At 46.2% G+C, this 23,707-nt stretch overlaps 1 protein-coding gene across 4 annotated transcripts in view; it reads left to right on the top strand.

Annotated features, from left to right (window-relative positions):
* Window positions 1-23,707, top strand: part of MET (MET proto-oncogene, receptor tyrosine kinase) — a 141,687-nt gene that overhangs the window by 54,201 nt on the left and 63,779 nt on the right. The window lies entirely within an intron of this gene.

Genomic DNA, 23,707 nt, shown 5'->3' with positions numbered 1-23,707 from the left:
ATCTAGGGGTTATAGTGGACCACAAGCTAAATATGAATCAACAGTGTGATGCTGTTGTAAAAAAAGCAAATGTGATTTTGGGATGTATTAACAGGTGTGTTGTGAGCAAGACATGAGAAGTCATTCTTCTGCTCCACTCTGCTCTGGTTAGGCCTCAGCTGGAGTATTGTGTCCAGTTCTGGGCACCGCATTTCAAGAAAGATGTGGAGAAATTGGAGAGGGTCCAGAGAAGAGCAACAAGAATGATTAAAGGTCTTGAGAACATGACCTATGAAGGAAGGCTGAAAGAATTGGGTTTGTTTAGTTTGGAAAAGAGAAGACTGAGAGGGGACATGATAGCAGTTTTCAGGTATCTAAAAGGGTGTCATAAGGAGGAGGAGGAAAACTTGTTCACCTTAGCCTCTAAGGATAGAACCAGAAGCAATGGGCTTAAACTGCAGCAAGGGAGGTCTAGGTTGGACATTAGGAAAAAGTTCCTAACTGTCAGGGTGGTTAAACACTGGAATAAATTGCCTAGGGAGGTTGTGGAATCTCCATCTCTGGAGATATTTAAGAGTAGGTTAGATAAATGTCTATCAGGGATGGTCTAGACAGTATTTGGTCCTGCCATGCGGGCAGGGGACTGGACTCGATGACCTCTCGAGGTCCCTTCCAGTCCTAGAATCTATGAATCTATGAATGGGAGTGCAATGAGTAAGTAAGATAAATTAGAACCATAAGAAGCCGACTATAGATAAATGGGGTTGGAGAAAGAGTGGGGACAATATAGCCACAGATTAATGCAATAATGGAAAATCAGGTGAATAAATTGAATAAATTGGAGCACCTGTAAGGAAACATAAGACAGAATACCTGATACAGCATCTCTGAAGGAAGTCAGCTTTGAGTTCATCACAAGACTCAAGGGTTCTATGACTTTCTTATTTTTAGCCCTATAGCCATGGCAGTAAGGTTAGTCTGTCCCCTTTCTGGTCTCACTGAGTGCACCCCCTTGGATCTTAGGCCTCTTGCTCTGACCTCTTTCTATGTGAAATATCACAATTCTCCCACTCCTAGACTGGAACCAGGGTCAGGCTGCTCCACCTATATTAATCACTTAACACTCTGCAGGACTGATTGGGTTTTGGGCACATGAGTTTCCTCCCTTCTGGGACCTGTGATCAGTATTATAGCGCTGATAGCTTTCTTAAACCAAAATATTCTTATTTAGCAGTCAGAACAAAGCATTAGAGGAAAAAAGAAGGTTAAAGCAAGAGAGAGCCTGTACCAATAACGGCAACCTAGGCCAGGCTTAACGACACCCACCCCCCTGCCAGGTTCCTGTGTCTGCCTGTGTCTCAGTCAGGTTCCCCCTACCCCCTAAAACCTGGAGAAAATGTCCTTTTAAACCCTGCCAATGTTCTTTGTTCTCCAGGAGGGTTTGTCAATTGTTGATGGACTTTGGCCCCTCCTGGTCAAATTAGTTCCATAGGCTGTCTGGGGACTGAACTGAGTCATCAGAGCTAATAATTCAGGCATTTTCTCTTTACCATCCTTAAGTGGAAGCTGATCAGAGGAAGTGGAAATGGATCTTGAGCCACTTTCTCCTTCCCGTCTGACCCATCCCAGATGGGCCCCCTATTGGGAAGCATTTTAATCAAATATATTTGTTCAGAAAAAACCATGCCAGAGCCAGGCTACATACATTATTAACAGATTGTTACAGGGCATTCATGTACGTGTCATTCTTGCTGTCCTGCCCCCCTCATGGGCTGACATGTCTCCTGCAGGGGTGAATGTTGCTGCTGCTTACCCCTCTCTGCCCTATGGGGGAATGAATAGATGGTACACCCTGATATCCCTGCAGAGAGGTGAAGTTGCTCTTGCTGGTCATCCTTTAAAGAGAGGATGGGAAAGGAGGTCTAGGAAATAACCTAGTGGAAAGGACACATGGGACACTTTACAAAAAATCAGTGTGAATCTCATTTGAATTTAGCATAGGATGACCGGACAGCAACTGTGAAAAATCGGGACGGGGGTGACAGGGCCGGGTCTGGCTTTTTTGCCGCCCCAGGCAAAAAACTGTCCCGCTGCCCCCCAGTGGGGAGCGCGGCAGGGGAGGGCGCCGAGCCTGGCCGCGGCCCCGCTCTTCCTGACCGTCCGGAGCGCTGGGAGGAGGGCGGAGAGCTTAGTTGTGGCCCCGCTCTGGCCGGCCGGCCGGAGCACCGGGGGAGGGCAGCGAGCCTGCCACGGCTCCGCTCTCCCCGGCAGCCGGAACGCCAGGAGGAGGGTGGAGAGCCCAGCCGCGGCCCCGCTCTCCCCGGCCGGCTAGAGCGCCGGGGAAGGGCGGCGAGCCTGCCACGGCTCCGCTCTCCCCGGCGGCCGGAACGCCGGGAGGAGGGCGGAGAGCTTAGCTGTGGCCCCGCTCTGGCCGGCCGGCCGGAGCACTGGGGGAGGGCAGCGAGCCTGCCACGGCTCCGCTCTCCCCGGCGGCCGGAACGCCGGGAGGAGAGTGGAGAGCCCAGCCGCGGCCCCGCTCTCCCCGGCCGGCCAGAGCGCCGGGGGAGGGCGGTCCCGCTCTCCCCGACCGGCCGGAGCACCGGGGGAAGGGCAGTGAGCCCGGCCGCGGCCCCATTCTCCCTGGCCGGCCGGAGCACCAGGAGGAGGGCGGAGAGCCCGGCCGCGGCCCCCCTCTCCCCAGGTGAGCGCCGCCCCCCTCCAGGTGCCACCCCAAGCACATGCTTGGAGGGCTGGTGCCTGGAGCTGGCCCTGGGGGGTGAGGGGTAATAGGAGTCTATATAAGAAAAAGACCCCAAAATCGGGACTGTCCCCATAAAATCGGGATATCTGGTCACCCTAGCAAAATACGAAGTGATTATGCTGTAATTTTTACTAGCAGTCCCCATGATTAACTCACTGCCTTAAGGATGGAGATTGCTTTCATACAGGGATGCCTAGTGGTTAGAGCAGAGACCTGCAAGCCATGGGACCCAAATTCTATTCCTGAAGGTAACCACTGACTCACTGTGTAATCCTGAGCAAGTAACTTAACTTCTCTGCCTCACATTCCCATCTATAAGCATCGACAATAATACTCACTGCCCTCTTTGTAAGGTTCACTGTGAGACTTCAATGGGCTTTGGGTAAAGCCCTTGGTAATCTCTGGAAGAAAATACAAAGCAGTACTTTTATATATTTTATTTTTATTATTCATTCATGTCTTGATCCAGACTTTTTATTCAGGATTTTGTCCATCTCACAGAACAATAAAATATAACAATTAAAATACTTCCAGTCTACATTTCTCATTCTAAGGCCAGGCATAGATGAAAAGAAAGGCTATTGTGTGAGCTGCGTATTGCCATTAACTGATGTGAATATTTCTTTGAATTAGATTGGCTTGAGTTACAGGGGGAAGTTATCATGAAGATCATACTATAATAACACTCTAAGCCTTCCTTTATCCTGAACAGCCTTAGGGTCTAGTACCTCCAACAGCAGAGTGAACACTCAGACAGCCTTTAATGACTGGTAACAGCACATCTGTATAACCAAACTTAATATTTCTTGCCTTGATAAAAGGTACCATGTCTCCAGGATACAGGAATTACAGCATTTTCCAGAATGTAATACACGCAAATTAAATCTTTTTTTACCCCACCAATAGTTGTCTGGGTATTACTTCCAAACATGTTCATTAGCAAATTTTCAACTAAAGCAGAATTGCAATAGAGTTTCTATAGTAATCTGTCTGGTATCTGCAATGAATAGAAATAAATTCATAACATATGGGCCACTTATTTTAGAGTTGCTGGGATGTAATTGCTAAAAATCAGGATAACCTCACAATGAAACAATTCAGTGTACCACTCAACTTCCCAAATATTGTATTCAAATCATATAGCGAAAAGCCACATTTCATAATAGTGATTTTATTTTCCATACCTACCTTATGGGCTAAATTTGCAATGGGCCTCAACTGGCCCTGTCTTTGTACACATCCATATTTGCTCTCACCGGTCATTTGTACTCATCTAGTGCACTAGCATTTGTGTATGTAAATTATTGAGTTTATATGCACAAAATGTGTGTGTGGTCAAGCAAATGGATTTTGCATATTAGACCCTGTCATAACTATAAAGGGAAGGGTAATAGCTGTCCTGTGTACAGTACTATAAATCCCTCCTGGCCAGAGACTCCAAAATCCTTTTCCCTGTAAAGGGTTAAGAAGCTCAGGTAACCTGGCTGGCATCTGACCTAAAGGACCAATAAGGGGACAAGATACTTTCAAATCTTGGGGGGGGAAGGCTTTTGTTTGTGTTCTTTGTTTGGGAGTGTGTTCGTTCTCCGGGAATGAGAGGGACCAGACATCAATCCAGGTTCTCCACATCTTTCTAAACAAGCCTCTCCTATTTCAAACTTGTAAGTAAATAGCCAGGCAAGGCGTGTTAGTTTTCCTTTGTTTTCTCAACTTGTAAATGTACCTTTTACTAGAGTGTTTCTCTTTGTTTGCTGTACTTTGAACCTGAGACTAGAGGGGAGTCCTCTGAGCTCTTTAAGTTTGATTACCCTGTAAGGTTGATTTCCATACTGATTTTACAGAGATGATTTTTACCTTTTTCTTTAATTAAAAACCTTCTTTTTAAGAACTTGATTGATTTTTTCCTTGTTTTAGATCCAAAGGGGTTTTGGATCTTGATTCACCAGGAGTTGGTGGGAGGAAGGAGGGGAATGGTTAATTTCCCCTTGTTTTAAATCCAAGGGGTTGGATTTGTTTTCACCAGGGATTTGGTGAAGGTTTTTCAAGGTTTCCCAGGGAGGGAATCCATTGAAAATGGTGGCAGCCGAACCAGAGCTAAGCTGGTAATTAAGCTTAGAAGTTTTTATGCAGGCCCCTACATTTGTACCCTAAAGTTCAAAGTAGGGATCTCAGTCCTGACATGGTGAATAGCGGTGGGATCATTTTATACCCAAAAAGCCAGTGAGATTTTTTTTCCTTCTAGCTGCTTGGAAAGCCGAGCTAGAAGTAGATAGATGCATATCTTATCTCTCCTTGCCTGAAGGCAGAGGTGTTAAGTTTTTTTTACAGGTCCTTTGTTAAGAGAAGGGTTCAATTAGCAAATGACTGGTAAAAGGTATTTACAAGCTGAATTGTTTTTTTTTCTTTTTACATCCTCCGGAGTAGCTAGTTAGAAAGTTACTGTTAACTCTGCAGCAGCCAGAGCTGAGAGCTTCCCAGTTTGTCAACTGCAAAGGGGGTGACCCAGCACAAGAAAACAGGAAAATGACTACCAAAGAAGTAGCTAACAAAATAGAACTGGCCAAACTAGAAGCAGAAGAAAATGAAAGAAAACATCAGAGACTGCTTCAATTAACAAAACTCGAGACAGAGCAGAGAGAAAGAGAAGAAAAAGCCAAAGAGGAGGCCCACAAGAGAGAGATGGAGCTGAAAGAAAAAGAGATGAAGATGAAAGAAAAAGAGATGGAGGAGAGAGAAAAAGAAAGGAAGCATGAACTGGAAGTAGCAAAGGCTAAGCAGGATGCACCAGCCAATGCTAACAACCCCCCTCCAGGTACCACTTCCCATCCCAGAAGATTCCCCACCTACAAGGCAGGCGATGATACTGAGGCCTTCTTAGAAAATTTTGAAAGGGCCTGCCTTGGATACAGCATCGCTATAGACCAGTACATGGTAGAGCTGAGGCCGCAGCTCAGTGGACCCTTAGCAGAGGTGGCGGCTGAAATGCCTAAGGAACACATGAACAGTTATGAACTTTTTAAAAACAAGGCCAGACTCAGAATGGGGCTAACACCCGAGCATGCCCGTCGGCGGTTCAGAGCCCTAAAGTGGAAACCGGATGTGTCATTTACCCGTCATGCCTACCACATTGACAAAAATTGTGATGCCTGGGTATCAGGAGCAAATGTTAAATCTCTGGAAGATCTGCTTTCCCTAGTAAAAATGGAGCAGTTTTTAGAGGGTGTTCCTGAGGAAATAGAAAGGTACATCCTAGATAGGAAGCCCAAAACTGTAACTGAGGCGGGGGAGATTGGAGCCCAGTGGGTGGAGGTGGCAGAAAAGAAAAAAACTAGTAGCAGTTGGAGCGAATATCAGAAGGGGCAAGCCGAAACAAAACCTTACCACCGGGGACAACCCAAGGCCCCACCCACATCCCAAGGGAAACCCCAGACGCCTTCTCACCCCACCACACCAGTCTCCACCAACCAACCTCGTCCCGGTGATACCTTAGCAGGGCGATGTTTTAAATGTAATGGACTGGGACATATAAAGGCTCACTGCCCCAAGAACCCCAACCGATTACAGTTCATTACACCCCAATCACACCAAAGATCCCCAAACCCAGATGCCTCTCTCATACCCTCGGAGCGAAGGGAAACCTTGAGAGTGGGCGGAAGGAAGGTTACCGCTTGGAGGGACACTGGGGCTCAAGTGTCAACTATCCACCAATCCCTAGTGGACCCCAAACTCATCAACCCAGAGGCTACAGTGACAATTCAACCCTTCGTGTCACAATCTGTAACCTTGCCTACAGCCACGTTGCATGTCCAGTACAAGGGCTGGTCAGGAATGTGGACTTTTGCAGTCTATGACAATTATCCCATTCCCATGCTGCTGGGGGAAGATTTGGCCAACCATGTGAAGGTAGCCAAGAGGGTGGGAATAGTCACCCGCAGCCAGGCTAAGCAAGCTTTCACCCCCATCCCTGTTCCTGAGCCGTCCACCAGGGCCCCGTCTGTGTTACCGGAGACCCAGACAAAGGTGGTGGAACTGGATCCTCTGCCAACAACTGCAACAGCCGTAGTGGATCCAATCCCAGAGACCCAGCCAAAGCCAGTCCCAGAACCGGAACTGGCAACGCAACCAGCACCAGAACCATTGCCAGCCCTGAGTCCAGCGCTTGCAAACCCGTCTACAACTCCAATGCCAGAGGGCACCAGCGAGCCTGAACTGGCAGAAGCAGCAGATAACCCTACCCAAGAGGCTCAGCCAGAGCCTGAGTTACCACATAGTGCACCAGCGGACAGCGGTTCACAGTCAATGGAAACAGCCCCAGCACCTGCATCACTTCCAGAGGGACCAAGCCCCAGTCCACAGTCCAAGGAGGAACTGATGTCTCCAGCATCAAGGGAACAGTTCCAGGCCGAGCAGGAAGCAGATGACAGCCTTCAGAAAGCTTGGGCGGCGGCGCGGAGCACCCCACCGCCTCTCAGCTCTTCTAACCGATCCCGGTTTGTTGTAAAACAAGGACTTTTATACAAGGAGACTCTTTCTGGTGGGCACCAGGAAGACTGGCATCCTCAAAGGCAGTTGGTAGTTCCCACTAAGTATCGGGTAAAGCTCTTGAGCTTAGCCCATGATCATCCCAGTGGCCATTCTGGGGTGAACAGAACCAAAGACCGGTTGGGGAAGTCCTTCCACTGGGAGGGAATGGGCAAGGACGTTGCTAATTATGTCCGGTCTTGTGAGGTGTGCCAACGAGTGGGAAAACCCCAAGACCAGGTTAAAGCCCCTCTCCAGCCACTACCCATAATTGAGGTCCCATTTCAGCGCGTAGCTGTGGATATTCTGGGTCCTTTCCCAAAGAAGACACCCAGAGGAAAGCAGTACGTACTGACTTTCATGGATTTTGCTACCCGATGGCCGGAAGCAGTACCCTTAAGCAACACCAGGGCTAAAGGTGTGTGCCAGGCATTAACAGACATTTTTGCCAGGGTAGGTTGGCCCTCCGACATCCTTACAGATTCGGGAACTAACTTCCTGGCAGGAACCATGGAAAACCTGTGGGAAGCTCATGGGGTGAATCACTTGGTTGCCACCCCTTACCACCATGAAACCAATGGCCTGGTGGAGAGGTTTAATGGAACTTTGGGGGCCATGATACGTAAATTTGTAAATGAACACTCCAATGATTGGGACCTAGTGTTGCAGCAGTTGCTTTTTGCCTACAGGGCTGTACCACATCCCAGTTTAGGGTTTTCACCATTTGAACTTGTGTATGGCCGTGAGGTTAAGGGGCCATTACAGTTGGTGAAGCAGCAATGGGAGGGGTTTACGCCTTCTCCAGGAACAAACATTCTAGACTTTGTAAGCAACCTACAAAACACCCTCCAACATTCTTTGGCCCTTGCTAAAGAAAACCTAAAGGATGCTCAGGAAGAGCAAAAGGCCTGGTATGATAAACATTCCAGAGAACGGTCCTTCAAAGTAGGAGACCAAGTCATGGTCTTAAAGGCAATCCAGGCCCATAAAATGGAAGCATCGTGGGAAGGACCATTCACGGTCCAGGAGCGCCTAGGAGCTGTTAACTATCTCATAGCCTCCCCCACCTCCAACATAAAGCCTAAAGTATACCATGTTAATTCTCTTAAGCCCTTTTATTCCAGAGAATTAAACGTTTGCCAGTTTACAGCCCAGGAAACAGATGACGCGGAGTGGCCTGAAGGTGTCTACTACGAAGGAAAAAAGGATGGTGGCGTGGAAGAGGTGAACCTCTCCATGACCCTTGGACGTCTGCAGCGACAGCAGATCAAGGAGCTGTGCACAAGCTTTGCACCAATTTTCTCAGCCACTCCAGGATGGACCGAACGGGCATACCACTCCATTGACACAGGTAATGCTCACCCTATTAGAACCCCACCCTACCAGGAGTCACCTCATGCCAAAACTGCTATACAAAGGGAGATCCAGGACATGCTACAGATGGGTATAATCCGCCCCTCTAAGAGTGCATGGGCATCTCCAGTGGTTCTAGTTCCCAAACCAGATGGGGAAATACGCTTTTGCGTGGACTACCGTAAGCTAAATGCTGTAACTCGTCCTGACAACTATCCAATGCCACGCACAGATGAGCTATTGGAGAAATTGGGACATGCCCAATTCATCTCTACTTTAGACTTAACCAAGGGGTACTGGCAAGTACCACTAGATGAACCCGCTAAGGAAAGGTCAGCCTTCGTCACCCAGGCAGGGGTGTATGAATTCAATGTACTCCCTTTCGGGTTGCGAAATGCACCCGCCACCTTCCAAAGACTTGTAGATGGTCTCCTAGCAGGATTGGGAGAATCTGCAGTTGCCTACCTCGACGATGTGGCCATTTTTTCTGATTCATGGGCAGAGCACATGGAGCACCTGGAAAAAGTTTTCGAGCGCATCCAGCAGGCAGGGCTAACTGTTAAGGCTAAAAAGTGTCAAATAGGCCAAAACAGAGTGACTTACCTGGGGCACCAGGTGGGTCAAGGAACTATAAATCCCATACAGGCCAAAGTGGATGCTATCCAAAAGTGGCCGGTTCCAAAGTCTAAGAAACAGGTCCAATCCTTCTTAGGCTTGGCTGGATATTATAGGCGATTTGTACCCCACTACAGCCAAATCGCCGCCCCGCTGACAGACCTAACCAGAAAGAACCAGCCAAATGCAGTTCAGTGGACTGATGAGTGTCAAAAGGCCTTTAACCAGCTTAAGGCAACACTCATGTCTGACCCTGTGCTAAGGGCCCCAGACTTTGACAAACCGTTCCAAGTAACCACAGATGCGTCCGAGCGAGGCGTGGGAGCAGTTTTAATGCAGGAAGGACCGGATCAAGAATTCCATCCTGTCGTATTTCTCAGTAAGAAACTGTCTGAGAGGGAAAGCCATTGGTCAATCAGCGAAAAGGAATGCTATGCCATTGTGTACGCGCTGGAAAAGCTACGCCCATATGTTTGGGGACGGCGTTTCCAACTACAAACAGACCATGCTGCGCTACAGTGGCTTCATACCGCCAAGGGAAATAACAAAAAACTTCTTCGGTGGAGTTTAGCTCTCCAAGATTTTGATTTTGAAATACAACACATTTCGGGAGCTTCTAACAAAGTGGCTGATGCACTCTCCCGGGAAAGTTTCCCAGAGTTAACTGGTTAACAATTGTTTTTGGAATGAAACATATTGTTAGTTTTTATATAATCAGTAGTATGTCTAAAGGTACATGTGTCTTATTAACTCTGTTTTCTCCTAGAACTCCAGGAAGAAATCACAGCCAGTGTGGAACCGAACATCCAACACTATCTGTGATTTGGGGGGCGTGTCATAACTATAAAGGGAAGGGTAATAGCTGTCCTGTGTACAGTACTATAAATCCCTCCTGGCCAGAGACTCCAAAATCCTTTTCCCTGTAAAGGGTTAAGAAGCTCAGGTAACCTGGCTGGCATCTGACCTAAAGGACCAATAAGGGGACAAGATACTTTCAAATCTTGGGGGGGGAAGGCTTTTGTTTGTGTTCTTTGTTTGGGAGTGTGTTCGTTCTCCGGGAATGAGAGGGACCAGACATCAATCCAGGTTCTCCACATCTTTCTAAACAAGCCTCTCCTATTTCAAACTTGTAAGTAAATAGCCAGGCAAGGCGTGTTAGTTTTCCTTTGTTTTCTCAACTTGTAAATGTACCTTTTACTAGAGTGTTTCTCTTTGTTTGCTGTACTTTGAACCTGAGACTAGAGGGGAGTCCTCTGAGCTCTTTAAGTTTGATTACCCTGTAAGGTTGATTTCCATACTGATTTTACAGAGATGATTTTTACCTTTTTCTTTAATTAAAAACCTTCTTTTTAAGAACCTGATTGATTTTTTCCTTGTTTTAGATCCAAAGGGGTTTTGGATCTTGATTCACCAGGAGTTGGTGGGAGGAAGGAGGGGAATGGTTAATTTCCCCTTGTTTTAAATCCAAGGGGTTGGATTTGTTTTCACCAGGGATTTGGTGAAGGTTTTTCAAGGTTTCCCAGGGAGGGAATCCATTGAAAATGGTGGCAGCCGAACCAGAGCTAAGCTGGTAATTAAGCTTAGAAGTTTTTATGCAGGCCCCTACATTTGTACCCTAAAGTTCAAAGTAGGGATCTCAGTCCTGACAGACCCTGATCCTGCAAATTGACTGTGATCATGCAGAGCCACTTTAACTTCAATGGGCAGTCAGCTGCAGGAACAAGGTCTAAAATTTCTACCATTTGAGTGCACACAAACACAGGCCAGGCATTGAAAATATGTCCCTATATACTATTTCAGCCAAATACATTTTCAAGACAACTATTAATGGCATAAAGCAAAAAATTTCAAATGTAGATCCCTAATGTTGGGCCCCAATCCATAAAAGGACTTAGGCATCTAAGCCCCACTAGGCTGCTGCCAAATCCTATAGGTGCTTAAACTCGCTATGGGGTATTTTGATGTGGGGGGGGAAGTGGTCTTCCTCAGTCTCTCCTGTAGAAACTGTTCTACTTTGGATAAATATTAAAGAGTTATTGTTTTGGGGAGAGAGTGAGAATGACTCTATAGTTCAGCGTTAGAGCACTCACATGGGAGACGCAGGGGCCAATCCTGCTGTTCCAATGACTATTTAATTATTTATCCCAAGCAGAACAGCTTTAACAAGAGAGATTGAGGGAGCACCCCACACTGTGTCAGAATACCCGATAGCCCATTGATCAGAGCACTTTCCTCAGAGGTGGGAGACCCCTGTTCAAATCCTTTCTCCCTAGTAGTGGGCTAAAAGGCAATAAGGAAGGCAGCACCAATACCTCCTTCTTCAGTGTTTCTTACAAGAAACGGCTTAGGTGCCTAGGCAGCCTGACTCCAAGAGAGGAGTTTCTGACTGTGGATCACAAGTAGAGACAAGTGCCTCCCTGCAGCATGGATTGAGATGCCTAATTTCCTGAAGGAGGTTGGGTTTAAGACATACCCCTCTCATTGGCATCTAACCGAAATGATGCCTGCCTAGTGCGCTGGTTTTTATGCATCCCATTCTTAGGTGCCTGTCTCTCCCCATTCATTGTATAAAGGCTCCTAACGCAGGCTTTGGTGGTTCCCATTGTTTTTTCTTGTAGTTTTCTACATGCCTAAAAGTTAGGTGTTTCAATGCCAGAGCCTCTTTGTGGATTCAGGCCTTAAATTCATATTTAGGTACCTAAATAGGTGGCCTAACTTTCAGACCTGCTCAGCACCCATAGTTCCCACTGACATCAATAAGAATTGTGGCTACATAGAGCCTCAGAAAATCAGAACCAGTTTATTTGAGTGCCTAAATATTACAGCTGGTCAAAAACCAGGGGAAATATTAGTGAACATTTTTGTAAATTTTTTTTCAGTTTTTATTTATTTTAGAAATTTCAACGAAAATTTTTGTCAAAATTTGACAAACGTTGGCCAGCACTAACAAGGGTGGAGACTCTGATCCTTCACCATAGAAGTCAATGGGAGTTGGATCAAGCCCTGAAGTGCTTAACTTTAGGTACCTGCATTTGAAACCATTTCCATCAGTCTCTTGGTAACCAACCATGTTATTCTTATTCTCTTTTTTTCTTTCCCTTCCTCTCTCTCAGCCCTTCACTATTTCCTCTGCTTGCTCACTCCCACTTTCATATGTATCCTTACTCTCAACCTCTCTTCTCTCTGATTCTCCATTTCTGTCTCCATCCACCTTCCCTCTGCCAGGGCCGGCTCTAGCTTTTTTGCTGCCCCAAGCAGCAAAAAAAAGCGCCGCCCCCAAGCCCCCCTGCCGCGCGCCGGAGCCCGCCCCCCCCCCGCGCTGAGCGCCGCCGGACCCCCCCCCCCCGAGCACCAAGCCCCGCGCTGCCGGAGCCCGCCCCCACCGGAACCCCCCTCCAGCGCCGCGCCCGCACCCGCGCCACACCCCCACCCCGAGCGCCGAGCCCCACGCCGCCGGAGCCCGCCCCCGCCGGAACCCCCCTCCAGCGCCAGCCCGCGCCGCACCCCCCCCACGAGCCACCGGAGCCCGCCCCCGCCCCCTGCCGAGCACCGCCGGAAACCCCCTCCAGCGCCGCACCCGTGCCACACCCCCCCCCGAGCGCTGAGCCCCGCGCTGCCCCCCCGCACCACGCCGCCGGTGCCCGCCCCCGCCGAGCGCCGCCGGAACCCCCCCTCCAGCGCCGCACCCGCACCGCCCCCTCGCCGAGCCCCGCGCAACCGGAGCCCACCGCGCCGCCGGAGCGCCCCCCCTCGCGGAATGCCGCGCCGTGCTCCCCCCGTCGCCCCTTACCAGGTGCCGCCCCAAGCATGTGCTTGGGTGCCTGGTGCCTAGAGCCGGCCCTGCCCTCTGCTCTCCATACAATTGTAGTAGAACACCACTGCAAAACAAGTGTAATCTCTAACACACTGATTTTGTGGCCAAATTACTATATAGTAGTGGTGGTGATTGCTGCATGTATTTATTTAGGGATAGAATCTGATACCTTGACTCACAAGGTACAGTACCTTACAGTAACTCCTCGCTTAACGTCCTCCCACTTAACGTTGTATCAAAGTTATGTCGCTGCTCAGTTAGGGAACATCTTCGTTTAAAGTTGTGCCTCACTCACTCACTCATGCCCGTCACCCCAGTCGGGGTATGGGCCGCCAACCACAGATCTCCAGAGTCCTTTATCCTGGGCCATTTGCTCTAGCTGGTTCCAGGTATAGCCCATTTTTTTGCTATCAGCCTGAAGGTCGCGTCGCCAGGTGTTTCTTGGACGGCCTCTTTTCCGCTTGCCTTGGGGGTTCCACCGCAATGCCTGTCTAGTGATGTTGGTTGGCTGCTTGCGTAGTGTGTGTCCTATCCAACCCCACCTTCTCCTTCTAATTTCTTCCTCTGCTGGAAGTTGATGGGTCCTCTCCAAGAGGTAGATGTTGCTGATGGTGTCTGGCCAGCGGATCTGGAGAATCCTTCTAAGGCAACTATTTATGAAGGTCTGGATCCTCCTGGTGGTTGTTTTAATTATCCTCCAGGTTTCAGCTCCATACAATAAGACTGATTTCACGTTGGAATTGAACAGTCTAATCTTTGTTGCCAAAGACAGCTCTCTAGAGCTCCAGATGTTCTTGAGCTGTAAGAAAGCTGCTCTTGCCTTACCAGTCCTTGCTTTGATGTCTGCGTCCGTGCCACCCTGTTGGTCGATGATACTGCCTAGGTAGGTGAAGGACTGCACTTCTTCCAGAGGGATTCCATTCAGTGTGACTGGGTCATTACTGATGGAGTTAATCTTGAGGATCTTGGTCTTGTCCTTGTGGATGTTGAGGCCAACCTGTGATGACATGGCTGCCACTACGTTGGTCTTCTCTTGCATCTGCTGTTTGCGATGCGAAAGGAGTGCAAGGTCATCGGCAAAATCCAGGTCATCAAGCTGGGTCCACAACGTCCACTGGATTCCGTTCCTACGCTCATAAGTGGATGTCTTCATAATCCAATCAATGACAAGGAGAAAGAGAAATGGTGACAACAAGCATCCTTGTCTGACTCCGGTTCGCACCTGGAAGCTGTTTGTAAGCTGCCCTCCATGGATCACTCTACAGTGTATGCCATCATATAAGTTCTTAATCAGGTTGACCACCTTTGCTAGGATGCCATAGTGCCGAAGGAGCTTCCAGAGAGTCTCTCGATCCACGCTATCGAATGCTTTTTCATAGTCAACAAAGTTGATGTACAATGAGGAGTTCCACTCCATAGACTGCTCGACTATGATGCGAAGCATTGCTATCTGGTCCGTGCATGATCTATTTTGCCGGAAACCTGCTTGCTCATCTCGTAGCTGTGGGTCAACGGCATCCTTCATTCTCTCTAAGAGAACTCGGTTGAAGACCTTCCCTGGCACCGACAGAAGTGTGATTCCTCTGTAGTTGGCACAATTGCTGAGGTCTCCTTTCTTGGGGATTTTAATAAGATATCCCTCTTTCCAGTCTGCTGGAATCACTTCTTCTTCCCATATCTTCTCAAAGAGGGGGTACAGCATTTCCACTGAAACATCCAGATCTACTTTCAGGGCCTCTGCTGGAATATCGTCAGGTCCAGCCGCCTTCCTATTCTTCATCATAGTGATGGCTTTTCTGATCTCATCTCTGGTTGGTCTATCACAATTGATTGGAAGGTCTTCGTTGGCTGGGTCAATGTCTGGTGGATTTAATGGTGCTGGTCTATTCAGGAGTTCCTCAAAGTGCTCCGCCCATCTATTCATCTGTTGTTCTATTTCTGTTATAGACTTTCCCTGCTTGTCTTTGACGGGACGCTCTGGTTTGCTGAACTTTCCAGACAGTCGCTTGGTGATGTCATACAGCTGTTTCATATTACCGTTGTATGCTGCCTGCTCCGCTTCTGCTGCCAGTCCATCCACATAATCTCTCTTATCCTTCCTAATATTCCTCTTCACTGCTCTATGGGCTTCAGCATACTCTTTTTGCGCTTTAGCCTTTGCTGCTCTAGTCCTGCTGTTATTAACTACTGCCTTCTTCTTCTTTCTATCTTCTATCTTAGTCAAGGTCTCTGCTGTGATCCACTCTTTCTGCTGATATTTCTTAATTCCAAGCACTTCCTGGCATGCTGACCTAAGTGTCTCTCTCACTTTCTGCCATCTGTTGGATACACTGTCTTCCTCTTCCTCAGACCGATCCTGTAGTACTGAAAACTTATTCTTCAGCATCAGTCCAAAATCTTCCTTGATCTTATGATCCTTCAAAAGGCTAACGTTGAACTTCACTCTTCTATCTGACGCGTCTATCCAGTTCTTCTTCAGCTTCAATCTGGCCACCACTAAGTGATGGTCGGACGCTACGTCTGCTCCTCTTCTAACTCTAACGTCCTGCAAAGATCTTCTGAACTTCTTGCTAATACAGACATGATCGATCTGGTTTTCTATCATGCCTGCTGGCAATACCCAGGTACTCTTGTGGATCCGCTTGTGAGGAAAGATGCTACCTCCTATGACCAAGTTGTTAAGTGCACACAGATCCACAAATCTCTCTCCATTCTCACTCATCTCTCCCAGAGCGTGGGTCCCCATGACTTGTTCATATCCTGTATTGTCAGGTCCAATTTTGGCATTAAAATCTCCCATAAGGATGGTAATGTCTTTGTCTGGGAGAATCTCTAATATTTTCTGAAGTCTATTGTAAAAATAGTCTTTGTCCCCCTCTTCACTGTCATTGGTTGGAGCATAGCACTGTACAACATTCATCTTAATCCTCTTCATTTTAGTTCTGAAGGATGCTGTGATGATCCTGGAACCATGTGCCTCCCAACCAATCAGTGCCCTCTGTGCCTGCTTGGACAACATGAAGCCTACTCCCTGTGTGTGGGGTGCGTCACTCTCTTCATGTCCGGAATACAACAACAGCTCTCCTGTCAACAGTCGTCTTTGTCCAGCTTGCGTCCATCTTGTCTCGCTAATGCCTAGTAGGGTCAAGTTGTTGCTCCTCATCTCTGCTGCGACCTGTGCCATCTTTCTTGACTCGTACATGGTCCTCACGTTCCATGTACCAATGGTAATCCTCCTGGTTGCAAGAAGGGTAATCAGCTTAGTGGCTTCCTCACGACTTTCACCACCCAGCGTCATGCGTCTTCGAGTCGAAGACCCTTCTTTTTCCAGGCTAAAAGTCTCTGTTATCTCTATTGTTGGCGTTTCTATAGCAGGTTGATTTTTTACGGGGTGGAGTTGCTAGCCCCATGCCCAACCCTCCTCCTTTATCCTGACTTGGGACAGGCAGATGGCCCCAAAGGACCTCTCTGGTGGAGTTAAAGTTGTGCAATGCTCCCTTATAACGTCGTTTGGCTGCCTGCTCTGTCCACTGCTTTGTAAGATTCTGTGGAAGAACAGTGACTTTACAAGGGAGCATTGCACAAGTTCCTTCTCCGCCTCCTCCCCCTCCCTCCCAGCGTTTCCCCCACCACCAAACAGCTGCTTGGCGGTGCTTAGAACCTCTGTGAGGGAGGGAGAGAAGCGGGGAAGTGCTGCATCTCCGCTTCTCCCCCTCCCTCCCAGAAAGTCCTAAGCGCAAAGCGCTGGGAGGGAGGAGGAGGAGCGGGGTAGCGCCGCGTCTCCGCTCCTCCTCCTCCCTCCCAGAAAGTCCTAAGCGCTGCCAAACAGCTGTTTGACTTTCGGGGGGGAAGGAGCAGGGATGTGGCGGGCTCTGGAGAGGAGGTGGAGTGGGGGTGGGAAGAGGTGGGCCTGGAGTGGAGCGGGGATGGGAAGAGGTGGGCCTGGAGCATTCCCAGCAAAGTCTGCACCTGTTCTTCTCTGGGGAAGCTGCCACTGCTGCTGCAAAGGTGCTTCCTAGTGTCCTTGCCTGCAGTGGGCTGTGTCTGTGTGGGGTAAGCCAGAGGCACTTCCCAACCACAGTACAGTACTGTACAGTATATAATACCTTTTTGTCTGCCCCCAAAAAATTCCTTGGAAACTAACCCTCCCCTCCCCATTTACATTAAATCTTATGGGAAAATTGGATTTGTTTAACATCGTTTCACTTAAAATTGCATTTTTCAGGAATATAACTACAATGTTAAGTGAGGAGTTACTGTATTTCATGAGTGGTTCCATTGAAGTCAATGGGATTACTCATAGAGTAAAGTGCTACTAAACCAGAGAAAGGGTATCAGAATGTAGTCGTATTTTGTTTGTTTAAAAAATGCATCTGCATGTGGCCCAAAAGCTTATATATTTTATTGAGTCAGTAAAAGATATCCCATTCTGTACTTTCTGTGATTTTATTTGAGGATTACCTGGTTGAAAAGGAGACACATTCTTCTGCACTAAATGTAGAAAGTTGTGCATTTTTACTCAGCCAAGCTAAGATTCATTAAATTGATCTGCATGGTCTAGATACAGAAAACTCACAAGTTCTTTTAAAGCAAGTAATTGGGGTGGGTGGGAATTCCGTGTTCTCCAACAGAGAAGTCACAGCCCATTGATGCACTGATAATGTTTTGATTGCATCAAAAGTGTTAAACCTGTCTTGGGCCGTGAGTAGTTTGGAGTTCATCATTTACTAAATACTATAGAGTTTCTGTTACAAAACAGAACAGTAATAATTTTTCTAAGACAGCTGCCACGCATGAGAAGGAAAAGAAAAATGGTTTGACTTCCTTCCTAAGCTGGAGTCTGACAACAAGCTTTATTTAACAGTTTTTTTTCTTCTGAGTGGTTGCAGCTGTTTCTGCCTTTCCTATTGTCCTTGTTTTGAGTGTGTGGCTGGGAACACAAGCCATAAGTACAGCTGTTAGGTGCAAAGTGAATCAGGTATTTCACAGTGGTTATTTGATTATAAAGTCACATTGGAGATGCTATAGTTATGGAGCCAGATTCTTAGCTGATGTAAAACAGCATAGCTCCACTGAAGTCAGAAGAGCTACACCATCTTTCACCACCTGTAGATCTGGCTCATGACTGAAAAGACTCTTTCATTAAAGAATTTGATTTTCTTTTTATAATTTCTGTGGATAATATCAATGTTTATTTTTAGTCTTTTTTCCTATTTTTATCTACCGGTATTTAAATTTTCAGTTGTTGGACATTATTTGGGGGCGGGGGGGGAAGGGGGGAGCTCAGAGAATAATTTACTGTCCTTGGATGCTGAGATTCAAAAAGTTAACACTTTATAACCATTAAAACACGTCAACATCACATGTCAAAATATAGTGTAAATATCCTTAAATCAAACTCTAATAAGTTCTCAAGCAGCATTTTTCTTTCTTTGCCTATTGGTAAATTCTGAATAGTTTGTGTGTGTATGGTGATGTTTACCGACATTTACCAATAAAAATCTAATCTTCCCAAGCCTAATAATAAGCCTCTATTTTCAGGCAGTTAGAGCTTGTCACAAAAGTTACCATAATAAATTGGGCTGAAATTTCTGGACCCCAAAGAGAAACTTTTTTCCCTTGAGTATGATAATGTTCTGTTCGGCCATTTTTGAGCTCTCAGTGTGAACAATTCATTTCACTGACGGGAGATTTTGTTGATTTTGGGGGGTGTGGAGGAGGGTGTCAAAATGACTTATTTTTAAATGCTCAGTGTAGGCTGCTGGACTGTTTCCCCAGCCCAGGAAGGAGTGACACCCTGCCACCAGTTTAGTTCGGACTCTTAGCTTTATTTCCTCTAAATAAGACAAATTCAGCATATCAATCATCTCTTCCCTTGGAACCCTGGAGGATCTCCTGCAGGGATCAGTCTGTTCCCCACAGATTCTCTCTCTACCAGCCACTTGCCTGAGAGTCACCCTGCCACCGAGCCACTCTACTTCCTGTAGTGCTTTCCTCTTCCCCTCTCTCCACCACACTCCACCGCACCTCACCTCCCCATCCCATCCCCCATACCCCAGGGTCTCCTGCAGGAGCTTTCCTGGTCCTTGCAGGTCTCTACTGCAACTGTGCTGCTTGCTATCTTTTAACCACCTGGTCCCTAGCTGATCAGACTCAGCTGAGAGGTAGCTCATCTATCACAAGGGAAGGACCCATCTTCACGTAGAGTGCCAGCCACCCTGTGATATTCAGATTTGCAATGGACTTAATTGTCTGTGAGAGGAATATGTCTTTGATGTGCCTGATGAAATCTGTTTTGGAAACAATGAGGTTTCCAGTGTTTGGAAATTGCACACCTAGCACGCTCACTATGAGTGAAATTGGCCTTACCAGTGTGAAGCCCAGGAAAATGAGCTTCGCGTAGGTGCCCTACATATGGAAGCACACGACGGGAAACCTCTCCTTACAATTCATACAACCTCTCAGGGCAGTAGGAACAGCTGCAGTTCCCTATCCTCCCTCTATATGGGGCTTTGGCAAAGCAGCCACATCATTCATGGATCTACTGACCCTTGGTCTGCTGACAAACCCCACTCCATAGCAGAGAGAGAACCGCGGCAAAACCCTGCCCTCTGGTGCTCAGGGAACGGAGAGCTCCCGACTGCAGCCTGTCTGCATTCTGCCTGCTTCCTGCAGAGGAACAGCAGCAGTGCAGCGGCACAGTAAGCTCTCTGGGGCAAGGAACATATCTTTTGATAGGTTTATGCCACACCAAACACACTGGTGCCTTGACCCTCACTTGGCCTCTCTGCGCTACTTTAATACAAATAGTTAATAGTGGGTCCTGGGCAAGGGGGAATCTTTTTTAATATACATTTTCCACCATATTTTTGATAGCCAAACAAGAGGTGGAGTTTCCACATGCTGATCCCAAACCTATTCATTTTCAGTTCAAAGTGTATGGCACTTGTGTTTGACAAAAGCCTTTTCCCAGGACACCACCCCAGTTAAAAACTAACAAACAAATTAAACCCCCTAGCACATGCAGGTCTTGCTCTCTGTACCTGAGGAGCAGAGAACTGCTATGGACACTGCATACTTGTTTTCAGTGCTTAGATACCTACATGCATGAGAGATATTTCCAGAAGAAAGCTAGATAGAAATAATCACAACTGTGTTTAACTCAGTGATTACACCTGAGGCCTGGCCATGTATCCACTGAAATCAAGTATTGCCACAGAATTCAATGGGAGCAGAACTGGGCCTTCAACACTTAGCATCTCACAAGCTGTGATCTGCTTACATTGAAATAAGTCAGTGACAGAACTGCCATTACTTCAGTGGTGAAGGATCAGGCCCATGGTATATATTCATAAAAGGCAATGGTTCAGAGTAATGATGTACAGATGTCATCTTTAGATCAGTCATTCAAATTCAATGCATATCTAAAGTAACAGGAAATCATTACCATCTTTTGGCTGATCAGTGGCTTTTGAGTTGGTGGTCTCCATTCATTTTCTACTGGTCAGGTGTACACGTAACAAAATCCACCAGTATGAATGGTAACCTCTGTTGGAAGCATTGGCAAAGAGACCAAGGAGTGAATGAACACAGAATGTAACAACGCCGGCATCCCTAGAAGTGATCCCTCCAGAAAGGGGTTAAGGCACATTGGTGGAGCCATGGAAAAACCTCCCCCTGCTCAAAGCTTGCTTCCTATATTATACCAGTTTGTTATACCATGTTTTGTGGCTAGAGGACTTGACTTTCCAGAGTTGGCAATCTGGCACATTAAAAAATAAACATAAAACATAAATATATGTATTTATGTGAATGTGTAATCAATCACATTGCTTCTTTTCTTTCTCTGTTTTTAACCAATGAAATTAAATGTCATAATCTATATTAGTAAAGAGTTATTAATATTTTAAACTTACTTTTTAATATTTAATGTGGTTTTGAATAGTAGTTCTTGTTTCTATGGTAGAAAGCATGCCTAGCTAATCCCAAAGTAAACTCAAATAGTAAGAGAAAAGAGAGGAAATCTTTATACTGAAGATTAAAATTAACACCTGGAACCAAGTTACTGTTTTGAGAGAACACATGTTTTACTGTTCAGTTCCAGTAGAAAAGCTTATGCCCTTCAAAGTGGATCCATTATACTCAATGGATTACAATGATATATATACAGCATCCAGAGAGCTACATGTGTGCCCTTTACAAGGCTATGCTGCATATCCTGGGGCGCTTGAGGGTTACTTAATAACATTAACCCTGAACCTATCTCTGCTGGATAATGGCCTACACCTGCCAGACATCTAGGGAAAACTAACAATATGATACTGAGACTGGCTTGTTTTAAGTAGCCTCTGATTTTTGCAGAAGATATTCTGACATGCATATAGTAACATTTGTAACTCAATCCTACTGACTAGCAGGACTGATCATCAGAATAAGTAAAATATATATTACATGCATGCTTTTGTGCTGAAGTTATATATGCAAAGTTGTGTATAAATTAACCAAAGTCTTCTGACTGAATATTGATTGGTTTGTGATAATGAAATAGAGTTTAAAAGAATGCACCTGATATCCATGGACATAAAAATGATGATTCATTTCCAGTATAAAGGAGATACTAATTAATCTATTGACCTCCTGTCTTCAAAACCTATCATCTCTAAAACCAGCATCACTGAAATACTCTGAGCTGTACTGGAAGGCTACTACATATATTTTCAGTGCCTATGGTTCCTTTTGTGTGTGTCTTTTTGAATGTTGGAAGTAAAACATAACCACCTTCAAAGCTAGCAGCGTAAATTGAAGTCTATAGTTCAGTCAGTGTACCAGTGAATTATCCATATCCTTCAAGGATGGAGAGGATAAAATGTTATATATTTGTATTTGTCTCGAGAGGCATGCCAAGAATTGCACTGCTTGTTGTCTATGAACGTGCTTTTCTGGAAGGCAGCTGGCACACGTGTTCTCCTGCTCTTTGTGTGCTCTGGGGAGATGTTTGATTTCTTATGAAAATGGTATATGTGTCCCAGGAGATGGACAATCAGATTTGTTATTTTTAGGGAGTAATCCTACTCTTCCACTATCCCACTTCCCAGGGTCATACCACAGCCGCACCACCCGTCCCACTGCATAGGGAAGAGAGGTGCTGAGTAACTGCACAGGAATACCATGCGTCTCTCTTGTTGTCTCTCTATAGGATTATGTAAGACAAGGTTAAGGCAGGCCAAGGAGTTGCTATCAGGTGGGTGCACAGCTGGGTGAAAGAAAGTACTCAGAGTACTTATCAATCATTTACAGTCAAACTGGGAGGATGTATCTAGTGCTGTCTCCCACGGATCAGTCCTCAGTCCAGTACTATTAAATATTTTCATTAATGACTTGGATAATGGAGTGGAGAGTATGCTTATAAAATTTGCGGATGACTCCAATCTGGGAGGGTTAGCAAGAACTTTGGAGGACAGAATTAGAATTCAAAACAACCTTGACAAATTAAAGAATTGGTCTGAACTCAACAAGATGAAATTCAATGAAGTGCAAAGTTCTTCACTTAAGAAGGAAAAATCAAATCTCCAACTACAAAATTGGAAATAACTGGCTAGGTGGTAGTACTGCTGAAAAAGATCTGGGACTTAAAGTGGATCACCACTGAATATGAGTCAACAATGTGTTGCAGTTGCAAAAAACACTAATATCATTCTGGGGTATATTAACATGAATGTTGTATGTAAGACATGGGAGATAATTATCCCTCTCTACTTGGCACTGATAAGGTCTCAGCTGCAGTATTGCATCCAGATCTGGTGCCACACTTTAGGAAATGTGGATAAAGTGGAGAAAGTCCAAAGGAGAGCAACACAAATTATAAAAGGTTTAGAAAACCTGACCTATGAGGAAAGATTAAAAAAAAAAAACCTGGACATGTTTAGTCTTGAGATAACAAGAATGATGGGGGACCTGATAACAGTCTTCAGATATGTTAAGGGGTGTTATAAAGAGGACAGTGACCTGTTCTCCATGTCCACTGAAGGTAGGACAAGAAGTAATGGGCTTAATGTGCAGCAAGGAGGATTTAAGTTACATATTAGGAAATACTTTCTAACTATAAAGGTTTTTAAGCTTTGGAATAGGCTTCCAAGGGAAGTTGTGGAATCCACATTTCTGGATTTTTAAGATCAGGTTGCATAAACGCCTGTCCTGGATGGTCAAGGTTTATTTGGTCCTGCCTTAGCACAGGGAGATCGACTAGATGACCTCTTGAGGTCCTTTTCAGACCTACATTTCTTTGATGCTGTGGATTTGGCCAGTAAGATCACAAACTACACAGATATGTTGGCCCCCCAATTTTTTATTTATTTATGTATTTTGCATCTCTTGGCTACCTCTACAGTTCCTTAGTTACAGGCTTGGTCTACTCTTAAAAGTTGCATCAGCATAGCTACGTTGGTGAGGAGTGTGGAAATACATCCCTGACTGACACAGCTGTGCCAACAAAACTCCCAGTGTAGATGCAGTTATGCCAATGGAAGAGTCCTTCTGTTGATGTAGCTAATGTCATTGAAGTAGCTAATGTTCCTGCACGTGCAGAAAAACTCCTGCATATACTGTGTTTACACTGGAGGCAGTGGTGACATAGCTATGCCAACATCAGCTCTGTAGTATAGACA

This window comes from Malaclemys terrapin, chromosome 1 (assembly GCF_027887155.1).
Source record: "Malaclemys terrapin pileata isolate rMalTer1 chromosome 1, rMalTer1.hap1, whole genome shotgun sequence".
Classification (NCBI taxonomy): domain Eukaryota; kingdom Metazoa; phylum Chordata; order Testudines; family Emydidae; genus Malaclemys; species Malaclemys terrapin.
Note: the sequence above shows the minus strand (reverse complement) of the source record. Positions and strands in the feature narration are given on the sequence as shown.